General features: G+C 42.1%; 1 protein-coding gene across 4 annotated transcripts in view; it reads left to right on the top strand.

The window, feature by feature from the left end:
• The window catches only part of MICAL3 (microtubule associated monooxygenase, calponin and LIM domain containing 3), a 1,349,174-nt gene that overhangs the window by 69,364 nt on the left and 1,256,361 nt on the right, over positions 1-23,449 (top strand). For all 4 annotated transcript variants that reach the window (XM_069228050.1, XM_069228034.1, XM_069228049.1 and 1 more), the window contains exon 2: positions 16,518-16,887. The gene's annotated coding sequence lies outside the window, so the exon portion shown is untranslated. The remainder of the gene's footprint in view (positions 1-16,517; positions 16,888-23,449) is intronic.

Below are 23,449 nucleotides of genomic sequence, written 5' to 3' on the forward strand. Positions count from 1 at the left end.
TATGGAGAAGGAGGTTGCAGCAAGTTCCAACAATGAATCACACTGGGCACTGCCAGTGCGAAAGTAGGCCCTGAACACAGCAAAATCTGAGAGGCAATAATACAACAAAATCTGCCAACAAATAGGAACAGGATTCATGTTCCCTACCAAAGGGACATAAGGCATGTATTTTGCCAGAGTAACGCATTTTATGCTCAGTGACACGAGAAAGCAGTTCCTCTCGCCCAGATACACGACGCAGTGTCTTCTACCTGCCACGTGTGCACAGCTTTTGCAGATGTACTCTATAGATATTGAAAGGCAGGGGCCATGGACACTGCTGGAAACATGGAGACCCCTGCAGTACATAGGAGAGAAACCACAGATATATTCTGTACAGAAATACATTTGAGAAAAGCAAATACTCTTAAAGAATGAAAACAGTGACTGCATCTCTGACATGGATTCCCTTAACAGTGCTTGCACATATTGTTGAAGCCGATCAGTGTTTTTGACTGTAAAAGTAAGGATATGAATGTAAGGCCTGGCAGGGATCCTTTTTAAAGTTGTTTTTTTTAACTTACTGCATGTCAGAAACCTGGCAAGATTTGCCCCGATTAAAGGCCAGCTGAGAGTGATTGGGTCCTCTTGCTAACCTTTCAGGTGAACACTGATGCCACTCACTGGCGTCCTTCATGTGGCTGCACATGCTACACCTGTTCAAGACACGGCCAATCACATTGCAGATGCAGGTGCTCCACCCTGATTGCACCAAACTCCCCTCAGCAAGAGGGGTGCCAGCACATTGTTTTCAGGTTCTCTCTGTCTTTTCAGACAGACCCACTTACTCCAGCTTGCATTGTTACCTACCCGCTTGTTTTCCCAAGAAGGCAATATGCTGATATACTATCATCACCCTCTCACCCACTGGGTTGTTTAACCCTTGAACCCTTGAAACATGGCAGAAGCTCATTTTTATTATCCATTTCACAAGTCTGCCAAGTCGCACTATGGCATAGTTTTTTCCTCATAATGTTTTTATTGCCCACTTCACAGTATTTCAATGAACGTGTTGTACATATCGAGGATGATTGGACAACAGTGTATAACATTCACATCTCTTACCACAATGCATAAATCAAACCATTGTAAATTCTTACTATTGTTCCATAGTGTACAACGTTCGTTCCAGTGGGTTTCAATAGAACCGTAGATGGCCAGTGAGAACAAAAAACTATTCAACAATAACAACAGTCCTTAGTTGCCAATCCTGTTAGTTTACATGCCCAAACAATGCCAGGGGCATGGGACAGGGCTAATTGAGAGTCTCTGGAAGACGAGTGCTTATAGTGCAGGTGCTAGTTTCATGGAGGCATTATGACATATGCCACCTAGCTTTTCAGCCAACCGAATATTGCATTGTGGATCTTGTAGTTTTACTTTTAACACTTGCATAATGGGCTAAACATCTCAGCATGTATGCTACATTGGCAGAGTTGTCTGAAGGTTCTTTACAGGATATGGAGCCACTTGTCAACTATATTTAAAAAAATGTACTACGCTGACTGGTCCATTTAAACAATTACTTGTTTCACATTTAAAACCAAAAGTAAACTATGCTGACATTTTGTAAGGGTTTCCTCTTTCACTCATATCACACACTAAATACACATTGGCAACGTCAATCATTTTGTCTTTTGTGCTGTGGAAAGTCTGAAACCAAGCTTTCCCATACAATAAAAGTGCAACATGGAAACCAGCATAATGTTCTCTAACAAAAGAATAAAAAAATGACTGATGGCGGTGGCAGAAAGCATCACACAGTTCTCTTCCCCATACAGGACAGGCATAAAAAAGTAACTAATGAAGTATTCTGATGCAGCTTTTGCAATAGAGAATTTTATTTATTCTGTGAAAAGGCTATTTGAATATTTCAATAGATGGATATTTTAAGAGTTTGCTCTATAAAATAAATACAAAGTACCTACCACACTAAAGAGGAAGTGAGAGGCGATAAAGGACAATTGTATGCTTTCACTAAAACCAGACACAAACGTACAAGAAATACAGATGTCCTGGAAGAAACAGCCAAACCACTAATAAAATGACCATCTATTCATGTTCTCATATAGGTTGATTTTTACAGTTTTATTAATGACTCAAGAGGCAAGTCAGTTGTCTCGTTTATTTTTGTCTTTCAGGACATGGATTTTTGCAGGTTCACCCCCACTTTTTGCTGCCCCTTTTGACTATTAGGTACCGATGTCATGACTCTTTAGTGCACTGTGCCCGCTGCCCAGGCCTTGGTGCATACGCTTGGACCCTTTAAAAGGTATATGTTTAGTTGGCTCATACCCAATTGGCATAAGTTTAGTTACATATAATGCCTAGTATATGGTACCAGGGCTACCTAGGGCCTGTAAGTTAAGTGTCCCTCGTGAACTGCAGCACTGGTTGTGGAACCACTAATGCAACAAAGTAAAGTATGACTCCCAGACTACCACCGTAAACTGGTAGAGCAGTTTTAAACTACTAACTCGACTTTGCTATGAAAACTTCTGGCAAAGCCAAACCTTTCTTTAATATATGTATGGCAGCCTTAAGGTAAGGTCTAATGAACCCTAAGGCAGGATGATGTATATTAAAAGGTAGGACATGTATTTCTACATGCTTTGAAAGTAAAAGTCCTGCATTCTCATTCTTACTGTAGAAAGGCTAGTAACCCCATTAGCGAGCACTACTAACTTCTGAATGGGACTACTAAATATGATACTTCCAGCTATCAAAAAAATCCTTGCATTAAACCAGACATAATGTTCAAGTCGTATTTAATATACATTTTGCACAAATGACAAATTTAGAAAAATGCCACTTTGAAGAGCAAAGTTTCCAGTGACTGTTTACGGTTGCACAGAAGCTGCTGTCCTCAAGACAGGCTTCTGCCCTCTGGGGAGAGCTGTGAATGATGAACATGAAGGAACACAGAGAGCCTACCGTTGGAAGAGGTGTGACTTGTTCCTGGCAGGATGGCCAAACGGGGAGTGAACCTAAAAGGCAAGCATCAAAGGGAAAGCTGCATTTGAAGGGCAAATTGTAATCGTGCTGGAGATAGACTGCCCTTTTATTTTAGCAGAGCAGCTGGTATTTCGGATAGAGAGAGGGAAGCCACTGTCAAACTGTTTTCTTCTGTGAGCGTGTAGCCACACCTCTACGATGGGCTACAGAGCCCCACACACCAAGAGAAGGGTTCTGCCATGTTGGTGTATTCTGCATGGTTGGTATATTCTGGGATAACCAGATGGCACATTTCATAGGGAAAAGTAATTGAGCGGGAAGGGGCCTGGTTATCCATTGGCTAGTAGCCACCACATCCCCCTGAAGCCAGGAAATGGGCATAAAAGCGGACCCTGGAATCCAGACCTCAGATCACATCCAGGCTTGAGAGTAGACTGAAGGACTGCCCTGCTGATCCATGAACCCAACAAAGTGAGGCTGCACCAAAGCCTGGACTGCACTTGCTGCTTCTTAAGCTAGCAAAGAAGAGACTGTGTCTGTGGTGTTCTGCTCAAGGAAATGTCGTCCTCGAGCCCCTGACACAGGTGACTCAAAGATTTAGTTGGATGACTCCCTGTTACAGCCACAGGGCCATAAAAGTGGAAGAAGCCTGCCTTAGAGAGTTGGTAACCAGTAATACCTGATCACCACTGACCAGCGAAATGCAGCCTCTAAGACAGAGTCCTGACACTCAAAAGTGTCAGGGCTGATTCGGGTAAAGTCATGGACGTGCAGTTTGGTTGCCTAGCACTGAAGTTACTTCAAGTTAAAGCAAACCACTGGTTTTGCTGTTACCGGTAGACCAGTGGAAACAGTTTTTTAGATGGACTTCATCCAGACTTTGTGGGAAATCAGCTTCTGAGGCGAAGGTCGCCCCAACAAGTTTGTGGACCGAGGGATTGCCACTGGAAGACTCCTGGCATTTTACTCTGCATCCTTAGCATTCTTGAGCATCTTCAGCATCCTGTATCCCTTAAATCAAGACCACTCAATTGATTCCTGCGGGGGTTCACCCATAGTTTGGGGAACTGGACTGGAGATTACTTTTCTTGTGAGGTAACTTTTCTGTTGGACATTGTTGGTCTCTGTGACTTGCTCCCTGATGGAGTTGGACGCCACAAAAATGCCCTTATAGCTGTTTTTTCAAATTACATGTTTTGGCTAATCCTATACCCTGGGTCACAGTAGAATACAATGATTTGTTGCAAAGCTCAGATTTTTTTTTTTTTTTTAATTCATATCTACAGAACCCTCTGGTGGATGTTTGGTATTGAGGTGTCTACTTGAAGGTAAAAATACAACCTATCCTTTATAAATTGGTGTCAGATTTTTATTGTGCCATTTTCTTCTTGTTCAACTGTGTTGGTACTTCATAATGCTTTACACTTGTTCCTTTGATAAAGTCTGACTGCTCTGACCCACAGCTACCCAGGACTGAGCTAAGGTTTTACAAACAAACCTGATTGGGCTTGATATGAAAATGTGACTTTATTAAATAATAAACCTCTCATTATCTATTAAACCATACACCTGAGAGATGTTTGTACAATGCGTAACTTGAACTGAAGTATTTCCAGGTGCTCTGAAATGTAATGATTATAGAAAAGGAGGAACAGTGATGTGCCAGGGGTCACACAGTTTAGTCAGTCTGGGAAGCCGGGTTGGAAACTAGGGCCCCTGGCTCAGGACCAGCATTTAGTTTTTTTCTGCAGGTTCTACAGAAACCTCTGAGTGTCCTAGGCATGTTATGCATATGTATATATGTACTGGTAATTATAAAATGCAATCTGAGCTAGGACATTTTCATTCAAAGATTGGGTACATCTAGTATGTGGGGATTTCACAAATATATTTCACACATGACATTTATTTTTAGGCACAAGGACATTAAATGATTTTCCCAGAATCACGAAGTTTTGAGCAAAGCACTAGCTGAGTCTATTATTCAAACCTGTGACCCCAGGTTCAAAAGTCAGTATCTCTAGCCACTAAGCCACATCTCGTCTCCGGTACATTCAAAATATCCTTTGTTTTTTAATAGGATGGTGGAATGGCAGTGGTTACACCTCTTCTTCATGGATCAGGTACACCTTGAGCAGAAACAGTGCAAGCTTCCATATTTTGGAGGATATGCACAATCTTTCCTCATCACAGGACAGCTACCAATGGAGCAGCAGCAGTGCTTCCTCAACAGGTGCACCCTGGAAGTAGCAAAGCACTTTCCCTCTCTTACGAAGGGGGCAAGTGCAGCCTTCCTCTTCCTGCAGAGCAGATTCAGCAGGGCTTACTAGTACAGGCTTCCATCGCTCACAGAAAATGTATAGTTAAGACATGAGTAACATGTAGTTTCCAGAGAGATCTCTCGAGTGGATGATTAAGTGACTGAAAGGAATGTATAGGTGGATAAGTGAGCGAATATGAGATCTCCCACCGTCCTCTTTTAGGTGATATTCCACATCAGCATCTTGTTCGTCCTGCTGCTGTCACTCAGACACTGATGTTTGTGTTGATTCTTGTGTTTTACACAAATTGAGAAGTAGACATTAGCTAGAAACTCATTGTTATTGGGAGCACTCAGCCACAGCAACTGTGCTGTTAACAGGCACACATGTGCCATCCTCTCTGAAAAGGTTCTGAGTGTTCATTCACCTGGATCTGTCCAACCCCAGCATCAGTGCTGCACTTATTCAAAATATTGATGCCCACCAACTGGTGCCACTCACTTGGCAGAGGACTCGGCTAAGATAGCTCCCCATTGACCTTTTGACCCTGTATATTGAGGATGTCTCCAACTCTACATCCAGGTTCGTCTACCTGAGGGTAATATTTGCAGACTGTTATCACAACAGCCTCGCACAGGCCGTGCATTTTCTGAGCTGAAAACTCTGAGGCAAGCACTCCGGACTCCAGCTGTCATTTACCGTCATCGGTTCAAAGTCTAAGCTCCTAGTTAGAGTAGGTTAGGTGGTGTGACTGTAATAGACAGGAGAGAGCTGTCAGAAAAAGAAACGCAAAGTGCCGAGAAAAAGAAACTGTTGCCACCAGTTCAGAGAGAGAACTATCAAAACAGGTCACTGTAGATTGTAGGCGGGTAAAGTGCTCCTTTGTATGATGAAAATAATGTTACAATTAATACAAAATAATATGTTCGACCTAAATACAGCAAAATTTAAAATCTAATTTAGGATTAAATACACCACACAGCTGTGTTACCATTCTTTGACACTGTAGAGTATACTATAAGTCTTAGAAGGCTGACCATGGATGTTGTGTGTTTATGTAGCGCATGACTCACCCCGGGGGAGTCCGCTGGCGCTGATGCAGAAGCCGTATGGACCGGGCTGGGGGTAGGTGAAGGGCCAGGTCTTTGGTTTCTAGTAAAACAGAAGAATTAAGGATAAATAATAAGAATAAGCCAAGTCGGAGAGACCAGTGCGTGGTCATCACTCATCGAAAATGTCTGAACTCTTGTGTAGTACTATTCTTACCATCTCTGCCAGAAGCAGGGGAAAGGTGGGTGGAGTTTGCAAGGGAGTCATTACTCTCCAAGCTTTTTCACTGCCCTGGTCTTGTGTTGCCACATATTTATTGTTTCTTAAGCACTGCACAAATTGTTGTGGTTTGATGGATTGAGTGTACTCAATATCGGACTATTTGACTTTATGCATTTAACGTAGTGAATAGTAGTGTTTACCAATGATGTGGTGACCTATGGAACCTGTTCATACTCTAAGATGATGTTTTTAGAGACTGTGTGTAGTATGTATTCTGTATGGGTGGTATATGGTCTGGTGAGTATGTATTTTTAGGTCTAGCTCGCAAGTGATTTGACCTGTTGTAAGTACTGATGTAGCTGGTAAATGCTTTTATGTTTTCTTGGCTTCAGGCGGTTTTTGTCACGTCTTGCAAACTGCCCCTGTTACATGGATTATTGCACGATTGCCGATCTACTTCAGCATGCACAAACTATTTTTTTCTTTTGTCTCTCCCCTTTGTGCTGCATGATGGCCATAGCGCTCACAGTGCAAACAGGCACAACAGCGTGAACTCTATTGCCGGTATTGGAGCGCTGGTCACTTTGTTCACGTTTACCTAATCAGATTCATTTCTTGTGGTTCGCTCGTTAAAACACTTGAAATTGGTAAATGCTTTATGTAAACCAGAAATCCTCAAAGCGAAAGCGGCTCTCCCTGCACAGCGGGAGAGACGAACCTACAATATTCACTGCACTCAGGAAACTCGCCCCTTAATGCTTTGCAGGGCATTACTTTTACAAAATATTTTTCCTCATAACTCAGCCTGTGGTGGTCCTAGGACAACGGGCCACCTACAATTCACCACAACATGCTCTTTCTGTCTAGGTCATCTCTTGGTCCCCACACTATGTTAGTGGGGGCCACAAAATAATAACCCCTACCACCATTCAGTGTCTTTTTAAGCGCTCTTGTGGCTGGAACTTTTGTTTTACAGCTGGGAATAGCTTGTGTTTTAAGAGCCATGCTTGTAATATCATTGCGATAGGCCTGCTACCCCTGAAAATGTGTAATGCAGTATGCTCTCTAGGGGCTAAATATATGGTTACACTGCATTACTTTCTCCCATTCCTTCTTCATGTGGTTATGCTTTCTAAGGACTGACTGTATAGTTACATGACCATGTTTCTTCCAAATACTATTTTTATTGTGGTGTCCTCTGGGGGCTGTTCTGAGCATTGCAGTCAACATACTATAATATTTGTGGCACAAAACTCACCCCATAATGTTTTGCAGGGCATTACTTTTACAAAACGTTTTTGCTCATAACTCAGCCTGTGGTGGTCATAGGACAATGGGACCACCTTCAAAATGCTCATTCTGTCTACATCATCTCTGGGTCCCCACACTAGGTTAGTTGGGATCTCGAAATATTAACCTCTCCCACCATTTAGTGTCATTTAAGCTTCTCATGGCTAGAACCTTACTTTTACAGCTGGGTGAAGTTTTGTTTTAAAGGCCTTGTTTGTAATATCATTGCAGTAGACATGCTAACCCTAAAATCGCCCTGTAAGGGCTAAGTATATGGTTACACCGCATTACTTTCTCCTGTTTTTTTTATGGGGTTATGCCCTCTAGGGGCTAACAACCTGGTTACATTACCATGGGCCAGATGTAGCAAAGGTTTTTCACCATTCTGTGTCTATGGGAAAAAGTGTTCGTAGATATGGCCTCATGTTTCTTACAAATGATACTCTTATGGTGGGGTGGTGAAAGTGGTATTCTATTGGAATTAGCATGGCAAATTTAAATTAGGATGCTAAATGGCAACATTTTCATTTTTTGCTGCAGATAGAGGAAGAAGGTAAATGGAAGTGCTTTAGTTGTATGCAGGGCCACTGGAATTACATGGCAGGCAAAGATGAAATTATGAGGCAGGGATGACCAATTTATTTGGCAAGAAAAGTCCAGTTATGAATTTGTAATGCCACTAGTTCTAACTCAAGCAAATGTGAGACCTATTGCATTCCAAAGGCTTGTTATTGTAGGGGGTGAGAAGTTTTGATGAATTATTTTGCATACACTTTTGATGATCACAATACAGTATAATTTGAATTTAATGTATGATTTAGTGGTTCTGTAGCAGCAAATGATTAGCAAAAATTTTAATAAATATTTGGATATTGACATTATTTGATGTGCTTTTTGGTAATTCTATATTTGGCTGCAATATTAATTGGTAGGAACTAAGTTCAAATTTATATTCCTTGTGTCTGCAAAAATGCCTCATGTGCATGGTTTTCCCTTGGTCCGCAGTCCTGTATGATCATTTACAAGGGCCTTCTTATTTTCTGATTAGTTTCTGAAGAAAGCCTGCACTCTATTAATTACAAAGCAGCTAATACCATTAGAAGGTCGCTGGTACTAGTTCTGTTGTATAATGTCTGTCCTAGCAATACATGTTTTCTGTTTTAAACTTTGAAATAGGCCCTCGTTGTATATGGGGGCACTGCTTCAATTTGTTGACCTGGGCCCTCAAAAACTCGCATGGCTGTTTTTAGCCATAAAAATGCTGGATCAGCCTAAACATCTGTAAATAATGAAAAGATTAAAGGAAAGAGAATACATTGAAAATGTCGAGGCACTTCTTGGATCCATAAAGGTTCTACATCTGACAGGGAGGTGGAAAAGTGAGGCAAAGCCATTAACTCTGTTGAGATAGCCCAGCAGGATCAGTAGATTTCTGTGTAAATTGGAGATAGTTTAATTCTCACAGTGACCTGTTGCCAGTGTGGCGAACGTGATGAGTACTGATAATATGATTTTTTTCTCCACAAGTTGTGGCTTGTTATATAAATTATTAATAAAAGTAACATCTAGGACTGTGCCTGTATGAATTGATTAGTACTGACCGCCTCGTTTCTGTATGTTTTAATGTTGTTTTTTCTGCATTTTTGTCTAGCAATAGTTCATTTTTACAATTCTTTCTACTTTAGTATGTAGATCAGTTTTTAATATTTTAATAGTGAAAATGTGAAATGGAGTTTGAATATATCTTTTAATGGAGGACTCCAATAAATAACTATGAACTTAAACTTGAGCTGTTTGGCAGTTTCCCTACATGTCTACCTCTCCTGTATTTATCAGAATGCTGGCCCATCTATGTCTGCCAAAAGATCATCCACCTGTCCATCCCACAAGAGGTATTGGTTGCCCAACCGTTGTCAGGCTAGTGCTACACTCAGTCTTCCCCTGTTGGGAAAGTTTCTTTGAAAAGCACCGTCACTGGCAGGTCATGGGCCGTCCCTTGATAAGGCCGTGTGCCACAAGAATTTCTCATTCCTTGCATTCCTCAATTACCAGAATGAGGATTTCTTATTTTGCAGGGCATTTCACCTGCTTTCCTCCCTCTTTCTAATGTGAGGTAGGCTGATTCAGAAATGGAGAAACTACCTGTAGTTTTGCATCCTTTTACTGCGGATGGGAAAAAGGAATTTTGCCCTTCTCTAGATGCAGTTGGCTATTGGAACGAGGCCGACAACTCTTGAAGATCAGTGAGGAGGTATGAGTGTGCAGGTCCCAGGAAAGGCTCTTAGTTCTGTTTCCACCATCCATCTACTGACTGCAGCAGCCTGGCCGGCTCCTCAGCTGATGGCAGCTTAAATAGGGAAGTGGCTTGGGCAGTAATAGTGGGGGGTGTCAACTTCAGATTTTCCTGCATTCACACTAAATTTCATTATATGAGAAGCAGGACATGGGGGGAGCTTACAGCAGTAGGTATGGAGAGGATTGCAGATTGTTGAGGGATCTTAAAACTCAATATTTTGTAAAGTAAACCAATTTTAAGATCTTAAAAACAGCACCTGTGTTTTTTCTGTTTATGTAAAAATCCCAAGTGAGATCCGACAAACACCTCACAATGCCTGACTGAAAATGCCTGTACCAAACAATTAACTATAGAATACTTTTATTAGAGGGTGTACCATATTCCCCAAGAACGTCACCTTGTTTTGATAGCCTGAGAGTCAGCTCCACACCACCACAGCCCCATTCTCACAGTTCACACCCATTCCTTCCTACTAGAATATAGATTTCTCTCCAGGTGTGAAAGTGGGCATCAGACAGGTGAAATAGTGAGCTTATTAGTGCTGTGCCCTAAGAGATGTGAGGAGTTTATCGAAATTGATTCGTTTTGGATATAGATAGCGGAGTGTAGACCCTGAATCGGTCATAGCGATGGTCAGCAGACATATTCTTAAGCAGGAGCCACACTGGACTCTAGCCTTATGCTCTCATTTGCCGGATGCCCTGAGGCTTCCACCTGTGGCACATACCAGTTGAGGATTCATTGGGTTTTTGAAATGTGTCTACTGCCAAGGTGACCCTGCCAAAAGACATCTGCTCAAGATTGGCCTCTGAGTCATTGCCAATAACGAGAAGGCAAAATACAGATGTGAAAACATAGAACATGTAATGACCGTGGACAGAATTTCCAAAGGTAAATGAGGATGACAGGACATTTTCCTGATCCGAGGTCTGATCACTATCTAGTGATACTAGAACACCCGGGCCTTCATTTCAACCATCCAGAGTGCCTAAAGTACCATCAGATGGACCTCGTTCCGCAATCTTAGCTTTTTTACCTTTTGTAATATGCTCGGCTTGAGGTTCTCTTCCTTTAAACCTTGCCCACCCATCCTCAATATATTGCTGGTTCAGAATGTCTTTCTTTAGCATTAGGGATCTTAAAAAATTTCTGTTTTTTAATTAGCTCTTCAAACCTACTATCAATTGAGTCAAGTAGCGACTATATCAATTTATCTATTGCTGTGCCTAACATTTCTTCAGGTTTTCCCTCTAATCTATCTTCAGAATGTTCAGACATTATAAATGAACTAATTTAGAGTTATCTAAGCAAGGTTAAAATGTCCTACAAATACAATGCTTGTCTTCCTAAACTAATTCCTAGCAGATTACTAATGAGAAGCGCACTAAAGGTAGAAGAGGAAAAAAAGGGGGCCCACTATGAAGACAGAAAACGCGCTTGGTTTCTAATGGATTACAACCTGCCAATAAACCTTCACCGGGTGAAAAGGTTACCCAAACATAAAGATGGCCACAAGTAATATAAAATGCCTGGAGATTCCCAATCTCCAAATATGGCAGCTGATGCGCGTCACGTGATGCGCGTCACGTGATGCGCTTAGGACCATTAATAAGGGTTTTTCTTTAAAATTAACATTACTCTGCAGAGACTCGCGAGCACATTAAATGTGTGACCTGCTTTCCTCTTCCAACTTGATATGAAGCGGACTGCCCAGAGGCTTCACACTGGCATGCTCAAACATAGCAGATATCCACCTAATGCTCAAACTTAGACGATCTGCGCGCGGCGATCCCAGAAGGAGTCAAAGATTTGGGATGTGTTATCACTCCGTTAAGGTGCGAGTGCTCACGCTGTTGTTTTGAAGTCAAATCAGGAAGCTTGAGGACACGAACACTTGAAGGGAGAGTGCACATTCTCCACCAAACCTCTCAATGCGCAATTGGCAACGCGGACACTCCAAAATCGAGATGGTGTCCCCCGGTGACCAAAGCAAAAGTGCTGAAAAACACCACTCAGGAAAGCAAACAGTTGTACAAAAAAGCGCCCAAATTCAGCCAAACACAAGCGCAGATAGAAAGACATATCAGCAAACATCACAAATGAGAAGGTACTGCACCAGGAAACAACCACCAGTCCACTACACCCATGATGGGGGTTGGACTAAACCAATCAGAGTCACCAGAGGTGTAAGGCAGGGCTGCATTCTAGCCCCCTTTTTATTTTTATTGTATATAAACTCCTGAGGGGCCTTTTTACAGACATACAGTTAAGACATTCCCAGAATTGGGTCAAAGGCAGTTCCTGTATTCTTATATGCAGAGGATGCTGTCCTCTTAGCTTTGACAGCAAATGATCTCCAGAGCCTTTAAAATGGTTTTATGATAAAACTAAAACTTAAGGTCAACCAACAAAAGTAATTTGTAATGACGTGTGAGCCTCAAAATACCAACTCTAAGTGTTTTAGTATTGGGGGGACCTTGATTAAGAAAGTCCCATATTTTAATTATTTAGGTACTTTACTCGATGCAAGTGGATCATGGGAGAGGCTAATTAAACAGAGAACACAAAAGATGGGGGCAGTGTGCGATTATATTTAGATTTGCAGCAAGCATTGGTTCCAAGCCAGTTAGGGACATGATCCAGTTCTATGGGAGTAAATGTTTTCCCATTTGGGGTTTATGGGGCAAAAGTGTGGGGATGAGCTGTGCCAGTGAAATTACAGGCAGCAGAAAATAAATACTTATGCTGATTACTTGCGGTTGAACCACTACAAGTTATATCCCACACCTTGAATGTGGAATGGAACATTTAAAGGACTTTGTGGGCTTTGCCCCCACGTTATTATGGCTGAAAATATGGAGCTCCCCGACGGCTGTTTTTTCTCAAGACGTTTTGAAAGATTGTTTGATTTTAGATAACATGCAGTCTATCCCATGGCTGGCTTATATGAAAAATACTTTCTATAGCTTGGGCCTAAGCACACTGTTTGATTCCCCCGAAGAGATAAGCTGTAATGCAACAGATAGAGTAAAAAGGGTGTTTGCCCCATATTGAGAAGAGGGCCGAATCGTAAGGTTTCTCAACATGCACTCTGTGGTAAGTTATATCCTAGTTAGTAATGTGTCTGTAATGAATTCGTACCTAACTTGGGTTTTCAATCCCCAACATAGGTTTTATCTATTAGACTAAATTTGGTCCACCACTTAGTTGCCTTTCCCATTGCTGGCTCCAGGTTTTAACTTTCCTTAATCTTTCCATGTGATGTCACCATTTTTCAATAAACAGAACATTTTATCTTATTTTGAACTGTATTGCCCACTCAGAGCCCAGTTCTTGTTCCCCATGCTATTGCATAAGCGTTTTACAGCATATAAAGATGGTCTTTGATACCTCCAATCTTCAGCTTCGCTGGAAATTAGCGCCTCTGTATTAAGTTACATAATTGCAGCAATCGAACTGAGAAAATGTTATGCCTTTTAACTGATGGTTGTATAGCAGGTATTTCTATGTATCTTAAAACTACTTAATTAATGTTTTTATTTGTATTTTTTTTAAGTGTAGATTGTTTTTATTAATGTGCTTGTATGGTAAAAATTTGATTTACTAAAGATTGATTGAGAAGGTACTTGTCTTGTGAGGAGCAGCAACAAAAGAAGGAAGATGGCTGTGTGGCGCTAAAATGTATAGCTTATTACTATGCTTTAAAGTTCCATGTTCCTTCAATTGTTGCTGCTGTGAGCAGACAATAAAGCCTCCCTAATTTTAGCCTCCGTGTCATGGTATAAAATCACAGTAAAAATGGGGCGAACAGGGTTTCCAAGGACAATGGACAGGAAGTGGGAAGACAGTTTATGGCCTAGGTGAGTTTTTCTGACTGTATCTGGTTTTTAGTGAAAATATTTTTCTTACTAAACTACTACAATGCCAAGGTAACAATCTCTCAGAGACAGAACAATACAATTTCTGGTCAGGAGAGCGGCCATTAAAACTATAGCACATTGAAGAACATAAAAAATAATCTGTTGGTTTATTAAATTATACATGTTGTTTGCAGGGTGTATTCTGAACATAATTGTATCCTGTAGTGTGGTCACCTGTTACTCTTTGACTTGCTTATTCTTTCGTGCCTGTTTGTTACATTATGTACATCTGTTTGTTACATCATGACTTGCTTATTATATCATATTAATTTGTGTATGTCATCTGTTTCGTACATAGTATTTGCTTGTCGTAGCTGTTTGTTACATTGTATGGACTCACTGTTAATCTGTCTTGATGCACTGGGCTTGCTTGCCTCATAAATTGCTCATTAAGCAGGTCTAAGGATCTACGCACTAGCACAGGTCCTGGTGAGGTAGTGTTTGGATGGTGAAAGGGAAGGTTTTCAAAATCTGATCCAGAGTGTGTATCTGTCCATCCAGAGTCTGGGGATTGCTTATTAAAACTGGTTTGGATGGTGACGTGGCAAAGAGGAGGGTGTTGGCAGAACACAGGATCTGTGGGAATCGTGGTTGTAATTTTGCCATGAACATGACTGCTGAGCCTGATCTGTTTAAAGGTGAGGCAGAGGGTTTGGAATTATTTTCCTGCTTTTAAGAAGGGCCAATGGGGTTTTCGGAAGAGGTCCCAGGGTCTCCTTTCTTCAAGCAGTCACTAGATACAGCAGCGTGTTGCTGCTGCAGTGTCTTTAGTTGGTATTTTAGGAGAGTGGTGTAAGCGGCACTGGACTGTGAAGTTTGGTGTTGGTCACTGTGCCCACAATGGCGTGTACTTCTAGTGATATGTAGAGAAGAGATTTTCTCTTGTCTACATTAACAAAAAAATCCTTTGCTGAAAACACTACCTTTTCCGGCCATACAGCTCTCTGTCCAGGCCAACTCCTAGGTTCTGAGAAGTGGCAGTAAAAGTGACCGTTTAGCTGAAAAAGAACGGAAAACACTGAGAGCGTGAGGGAGAGCATGCATTATGGGCCTTCCTGGACAAATCCTGCCTTAGCTCCACTGGCTTTATGCCTGGTGGTTTCCATCCATATTTAGGTCGTGCTTGACAGCGCAGGTGTCAGCAAGAACTATTGTTACCAATGTTTTAAACATACGTAGAGTGGCTTTTGGCTCAACCCAGAAGAGTATTTCTCGTCTCATGCTATTGACTGGTATATCGTTCTTCCTTCTATGGAGAGTTTGCATTGCAATATGCCGAGGGACTATTTTACATCTGAAAAATACTCTGAATCTTATATATAAAGTAATTTTTTCAATTTTGCAATTGTAGGACTTTTTTAATGTTGAGGCAGGATTCCAAATGCAATCCAGACCTATTGATTTTTCCAGTGTTTGTTGTTGGTGATGAGTGCCAACGGGTTGTGTCGCCCAACAGACACTTCTGGTTCAGAGCACTGAGCCTTAAGTGATTCCGGACGGCAGAAATGACCCTTTGCCACATTAGGGTCTCCGTTGTATACCACTCTTTGGGACATAAGGGAAGTGGTCTTGGCGCAAACAGAGCCATTTGTGTTACTGTGGCCGTTCAAATAATAAGCTATCAAGCTTGTCTTTCCTAATTACGCATCCGATTTTTTACACTGACCAGTGACGTAGATATTTATCTAAATAATAAGAATAACATTTTCTGGCCAGAATATCGTCTAGTGGCACAATAGTGACATGTCACAGCGCCGGATAAGAACGGGGTTTAGAGGCCTGTTATGTTACGTCATGCTGAGCTGGGCCTGCTGTTATTAGTTTTATCTTGGACATTGCTGTGTTATTTTATGCTGCATCGTGTGCTGGGTGATGTGTTGTCACATTCCATGTCGGGGTGTATTCTATTGTATGCTGAATTTTGCCACATGATAAGCAGTTAGATGTTATCTATTGTGTTATGATCGGTTGCTCTGGTATATTTTGTGTTATGTTGTGCGCTTTGGTATGTTTATATTGTGCACTGTTGTGATGCGTTGTTTGATCATCTTTTCTTGTTAAACGCTTCTAGGCGTTGCTTGCAGAGGTGCTGGTACAGGGTTGTCTTTGAACAGCTGTTTGTATACACTTTTTTTGTGAATGAGAAGAGGTTGGGCTTTAAGCGTTACACACAAAAAGCATTGTTCTGTATTTGTGCCCATGCCTAGCGATACCCTTCGTTGGGCTATCTTGTGTACATTACGAATTGTGCCTTGTATTTAAATATGTTATGTGTAACATCTTGAACAGAATGTGGTGAAACGTGTTGCTGTCCATGGGTACTTGTTTTATATGAACATAAAGATTCTGCACATATGGTCAGCAGCCTGTCTCGTGGAATGTCACTCAAGGTGGTGAGGCATACAGTGGGAGGAGGTGACACTGTTGTCTGAAAGGTAACGCTGGTCCCGGGAGGTGCTAACGCTTCTCGGTGTTTCCTCGCAGGTTGTCGGTCCCGGAGGACAGCATGGGTCCTCATCCTGGGTTGCTATGGAGACAGTGACGTAGCGGCCGGCTCCATCACACTGGGAACGTCAGACGGCGGCGGCCGGCATCTTCTGGCGGGGCTGAGCCCACGCTGTCTCGGACCACCTCGAGGCTCCCGTGCCCTCCAGCCTGACCCGTGTTTGGGAGGTGGCCGCCCGGGCCATGGCGTTGGGCTGGCGGCGAAGCGCACTTCCGGGATCCGAGGCTGGACTCTTGACGCTGAGGGCCGCGGCCACGCCTTGAGGCTGCTGAACGCCGGGGCTCCGCCCACTGGTGAGGGGTTTGTGTTGACGACAGGTGCGCGAGGACCCCGTGCGAGCGTCCGGCGGTGAGTACGTGTGCGTGAGACGTGAGTACGCCTTCTGAGAGGGGTGTGTCTGCAGGGCCGCCCACTGATCACTGGAACTGAGCCCGGTCAGCATTTATTAGCCCAAAGTACTGTGCATTTTGGGACTTGTAGTTGTGAGTTTTCCGCAATTAAGTCTTGGGAGTCCACTGTGTAGTTTTTTTTGCTTTAGATCGCAATGCAACTGTTGGATTTATATTTTGCTTCTCCAGTCTTCATAGCTAATCTGTACACACACTTTCCTCGTGTTTTAGCACTGTTTAGAGCAGCAAGGTCAATCGCTGGTCCCGGGTGTTGAAGTCCATGCCAGGTTTTCAGGATAATTAATGGATGGATATCTCCTTATGAATTTGATGTATAAACCTATGGTAATTATCTGGCATGGATCCGACCCTCGTGGACCGAAGGACACCATTGGCGCGGAAGCGCCCTCCTCTTTCATTCAGCATTAAACACCAGGCACCGCTCATCAGTGCAACACTGCATATAGCAGAAGTTGTCCTAAATCCAGCATTAGAAGCCGAGTCCTATTTGTTGCCTTCTGGTGCCTACAGTTTTGTTTTTCAACTGTACTTGCAAGCAGTCCTGGAAATGGAAAAATAGAAGTGCAGGTACTCTGTACGAGAATACCTCCTTGTTTCCGAGAAGTGCTGGTACTCTGCAATTAAAAGTATTGCGTTTTTCTTGAAGTGCAGGTACTCTCACTCTAAAAATAAAAAAAGTGCCGGTACTCAATACCGGACAGCACCGGCCCATTTAAAGCACTGCTTGCAAGAGTACAAGGGGTACAGGGCTTGGAAACAGGAAATGCTACTGGCATCAGACATGGGACAGGGGCGCGTGCTAGTTCCTGCTTTCTTAGTCCCCGCCACAAGTGCTCACTGGCGTAAACAGCAAAAGCCTAGTGGAGGAATTAGCATCCATTTTACTACAAGGCCTGTCAGTATGTGGCTTGCATTCTGCAGTGTGTGACACGGTGTACGTTTGTTTAATACACGTTTTTCTACTTTTGGCCATAGAAAGCACAGCTTTATTAAAAATGACAATTTTGGCTTTGGTGTAAGACAATAATTTTAAATGTGAGTAACATTTTCAGTAGGATCTGCTGAGTGTATGTAAGTTTCTTGAGAAAGTTATGTATTTCATGTAGTTCTGGGATACCATTTGGGTCAACGTGTGCTAAAATGTCATAATAGCTAAGTAACGTAGCAAGATGTGTTTTTATAATTTACATATGATATACTGCATACTTTGCCTTTCCTTGCTGCATAATTCGCTTTACCTTACCACGTACGTCTGTCATCTCAGTCACATAATTGTATCCTTCATTGCCACATAATCCCTGTGGCCCATGTCATAAGGCGACATGGGACACCCAGCTGTACTCAGTAGTATGATTTATCTGTCTAATTATTCAGCGGTGTAACAAACCAGTGAATACTGCAATGAGTCACACATTATTTATTTATTTTTGTGATTTTGTATAGTGCAGACATGGCCCGGAGGCATCGGAGTGCTGTACAAGAGTACAGGTACCAAACAATTACAGCAGGGGTACAATAGAGATATAGCCTAGGAAGAATTAAGAGCAGGTAGTCAAGAGCAAGCAGCAGATAAGCTATACACGAGTACAGTCCCCCTAGCAATGAGTGCAGGAGTACATTTGAGATACAACATAGACATTCGGGAGCAAGTGCGTATGAAAGGATGTAACCCAAGAGTTTTTGAATGAGAAGCGCTTTGAGAACGTTTTTGAAGGTAGGATGCCATGTGGTCCTGCGGAGAGCAAGAGGGCAGAAGTTCCAAATTCGTGTGAGGCTTCCTGAGAATGACTGGTTCATGAATCACTATAATTCTCTACAGTATTGTACCACCAGGGTCCAGGGCACCGCTTCTTTTTCCATTGCTCAGTGAAATTGAGCTCGGGCATTACTTATTTTTTTAGGTGTGGAATTGGGGCATTACCTCTAGGCAATCAGACTGAGACCTGCCAAGGAATGCCTTCTTTTCTGCAACCCTAATTATTATACGATAAGTGTGTGGTTATATTCTACACACCTCTCAAAAAATCTGCCAGCACTCCCTAATGTGCAAGGGATGTCCAGTGTATCTCTTACCTGTCTTCTGTGTACAAGCACTGTTGGTAGTATAAATCTGTGGTTCGTTTCTTATGTGCATGGGCTGTCAGGTGTAACTGACACTTGTGTCCTGCAAATAAGGACTGTCAATATTGTGTGACTTTCACCTGCTACCCACGTGCATATCCATCAGACAGGTTTGTCTTCTCTAATAAGTGGGGCCACTCAGTGAGCAACGACTTTTATCTCTCGGTTGTGTTTGTTATTCCAGTGTGACTGACATCTGTCACCCACTTGCAGGCTTATTATCCAGGCTTGCCACACATGGCTTACTCTCGCTTGTTCAGGGGCTGACAATCAGGTATGCACAGAATTTGACTCCGGAAAGATGAACAGGATATCTGCTGGGATATGGAGGGGGGAAATGCTCCGTAGGAGGTTTACTGAGTGAATGGGCCTAGTAAAGATGGCAGCACTATGAACATTTAAACCGCCACGGAGGGGGAAGCCCAGGGAGGGGACAACCAGATATGATTTGTAGTGTAAACAAACAAACAGGACCAAGGCAACTGCAGGCATCCGTCCCTACTCGATAAGTGGACTAGGCACGAGTGGCAGACGGTTAATCAAAACCCCCGAGTTCTTGACAGGTCCACCCCGAGTTATAAGTTCTACGAGTTCCTTGTTAGTCTGTTGTACAGACACGCATGTCGAGCTGAATGCAAATCATTGCAGAGCAAGGGCTAAAAGAACATATCAAAGGGTATTACAAAGGAGACGATTTTCCAGAAAGGAGCTGATTGTAACATGCATTGCTGAATATCCAGCAAGGAGAGGTGGAAATTCAGGATCTGATGGAGTAAATGCTTACAACCTAATAAAAGCTGTTACAAAAATCCATCTCCTGTGTGCAGGGCTCTCAGTAGGTTTGCCCACACTCTTATGTCATGAGCAGGAGCTGTTGTGTGTGTCTGTCAGCTGTTGTATGTGCACAATGCATCATCCTGTTGTTTCTGTCTCCTGTTGTGAGGGTCTTTGTCTGGATCCTGGGAAGAGAGTGTCTATTGGGCAGTATCAGCGGTTGGCGCTGCCGTTTAGCTAGTGTTCCAGGAAATCAGGTGCTATTGAACATGACAGCGAATTACTCCCCTTGTGCCCCTTTCTGTACAAAAGGTTAGGCATACTCTAGGAGGAGGGATATGGGTTGTAATTCGGGCACTGTTTGACACGTGTAACAATCAAAGATTGATCCTTGGTAGGCAGGTAACAAAGGTTTCATGACGAAGTTTATTTGAAGAATAAAGTCTTAGTTCAGGTTAAAGGTGATGTATTGATGCTATATCAATTCCCTACCAGGAGTTGCATCGTGCCGCTCAGCCAACAATCTCCAACTGATCTCTCCCGGGGTACATAAACATTCTATAACATCACTGCACCATGGCTGAGCAGCAGGTATCAGGGAAACTAGGGAGAGAAAATACATTATACCTAAATCAGGCTGTAACAAAATGTAATTATATTAAATACAGTAGCCAGTTTGAAAATCATGTTTTTTTTTTTACATGCACAAGTGTAGGGTGGTTAAGATTCAGAAAAAACTAAACACTTTTATGCTCCCGGCACATCCAGAGGCTGAGAGAGAGCCATAAACACAATTATTGTGCATATGCAGTAAGGTGCTGTACTACAGAGAGATACCCTTATTATAGTGTAAGCTGTTGAAACAAATTATAATTACCATAAATCGGTGGTCCATGATGGTTTCATTCTGTTAGTTTATTAAAAATGATCCAGAGCATTCCTGGATACAAGCCAGTCTTACGAAGTGTGGTTCAAAGTATTTCCTACAGAAAGCCAGTCAACGCGTGTTTCACCCTTCGTTACGTACAGGCCTGGGGCTTTTTCAAGGCTTATATGAAGGAATGTTTTGGCTTATATAAAGGAACGCTTTGAATCACATTTAATACACTAACAGGATGAAACAATCAAGGACCACCAATTTATTGTAATTATAATTTTTTCAACTGCCTACCCTTACTATATTTTATCTGATCGTTTAGTGTGTGTGTGTGGGGGCGCGTTTGCTACTTTTCACCCCTCATTGCCTTTTTTGTCTTTTATGAGCTATACTTCAAAGACCGTGGGCCATGCAGTGCTGTCCTACGAGAAAGATTCAGTGGTCCTCAGGAAGCTTTGTGAAATTTGTTTTACTTTCCCAAGTACAGATTACCATGGGCCTTGTTATTTTCCTTGGTTACAGATTACTATGATTGCATAGTTGATGATAGATTACTATGAACATGTTCCTAAGTATAGGTTCCTTTCCTTGGTGATAGTCTACCATGGCTCGCTGCTTTCCTTCGAGATAAACTGCCATATGGGGCTATTTTCTTGGTTACATTTTCATGTCAAAATACTTTCCATAATGATGGATTATCAAATGGGTTTCTTTAGTTGATGATAGATTGCTCCGTCTAGTACGGTTTCATGCAGGTGACAATTTCACTGCAAAATCACATTGTATGTAAGACTTCTATGAGAGCAGGTCTGTCAGTTGTGTGCAGGTTATCTGTTATAGCTAGACAGGAGCTGTATATGTCAGCTGGTTCCTACAAGGAATGGAAGGCAGATGTTCTGTCACATGCCTTTAATGTACAGGGGTTGTCAGATATGTGTGTGTATGATCTTTTTTCTACATGGAGTTTCTGTTATGTGTCAGTTATTTGTCTCTTATGAGTAGAGGTTGACAGCGATGTGTCTAACACTCTCATGTGTAAGGAGTTGTGGGGCATGCATGTCTTTAACGTCTCTCATGCATATAGCTGTTAACCAGGAGTCTTTGTTGTCTGTTTTCTGTGTATGATCTGTCAGTGAGATATGCCTATACTTGGCCTCTTATGAGCAGGGGTAGTAGTTGTGCATGTCATCTGCTCCCCATTAGGCATGGCTGTCCTGGCATGGCTGCCCCCGGTCTTGCTATGTTATATGTTATGTGAATTTGTACAGTGCACTATCCTGGGAGGGTAACTTGGCACTGAGCAGAAATATAAGTCTAACCACACCTAGGGCCTAGTGGGAATACTCGAAAAGCCAGGTCTTCAGCTTCTTGCAGAATTCAGGAAGTGAGGAGGAGCCCATGTGGAGCCGCAGGTCATTCCATGCGTTGGGTGCTAGAGGCAGGGGATGTAAGTCAGGTATGTCTGTCACATGTTTGTATAATCTGTCTCACATGTGCAGAGGCTGTTAGGTGTGTTTGTCACTGGTATCTTTGTGTTCATGGAATGTCCCTTAGTCAGGTGTATCTATCACCTGTCAGGAGTATTTACCCTCACTCTTCCTTTGTGCCAGGGCTTTCAGTCAGCAATGCCTCTTCTGTCTTATGCAGTGAAGTGTGTCTGTCTGCTTTCACTTACATTTAGAAACTGTCAGTCTGCTGTGGCTGTCATCTTTCACCCCCAGAGTAATTTGTCACAGGGAAAGTAAACACGGTTGATAATATAAGACCTTGAAATCTAATCTACAACAGTAACCTACAATTAGCAAATTTTAGAGAAAGGGAGCATCCATATTAATTTGTTACAATGGAAATACAATGTGAATCCACTGCTTGGAAAAGTAATTTCCTATGGTAATATATAGTTATGAAAAGTAACCACAGTTTATCATCTTGTAATAAGAAAAGTGATTAGTGCTGCTAACTTCTCACTCAAGAATGTAATCACCCTTGATAGATTACATTGGGGAGTTAGTTTTCTAGCATCTAACTATCGTCAGGGAAAGTATCAGCAATGATAATGCATCACACAGAAATATGTATAAAACTTTCACATAACTGAAGAATGTTATACAACACTGGGTTAAGTAAATAACCACCCATGCATATATTTCAGTAGCAAAAGTAGTCAGACATTGTAATCTGTCAGTAGCAAAAGTAGTCAAGCAATGTATTATTAGGGAACAATCACCTATTACACTTGCTGGTGGGAAAATTATTCACTCATGGCAATCTACTATTAGTGACAATAATCACCATAGTAATATATTATTATACTGAGGGATGTAATTATGCATCATAACCAGACATGTGGAAAAATAGTCATCCATCTAGAAAATGTGACAGTTGACTACTTAGGTATGGAATCTACAACAGTCATCTATCACTAGCAGTTATAATCCTCACACTACTGCATTACTAAGAAAAGTAACTTCCCATACAAAACTATTTCCATAGAAGGTAATCCCAATGTTAATCTATGTCTAGGGAAAGGAGGTGCTCATAACAATCCATCACTAGGGAACGTTTTTTTTTTCCCCTTAGTTATTTAATAGTAGGGAAAGTAATGGGGAAAGTATTGTCACATTTTAATTTGTGACCATGGAAAGTAATTTCCATTGCTGATCTATCACCATGGAAAGTACTCTCATGCAAGCATCTGTCACAAAGTAAAGAAGCACTCACGCTAATG

This window comes from Pleurodeles waltl, chromosome 4_1 (assembly GCF_031143425.1).
Source record: "Pleurodeles waltl isolate 20211129_DDA chromosome 4_1, aPleWal1.hap1.20221129, whole genome shotgun sequence".
Lineage (NCBI taxonomy): Eukaryota > Metazoa > Chordata > Amphibia > Caudata > Salamandridae > Pleurodeles > Pleurodeles waltl.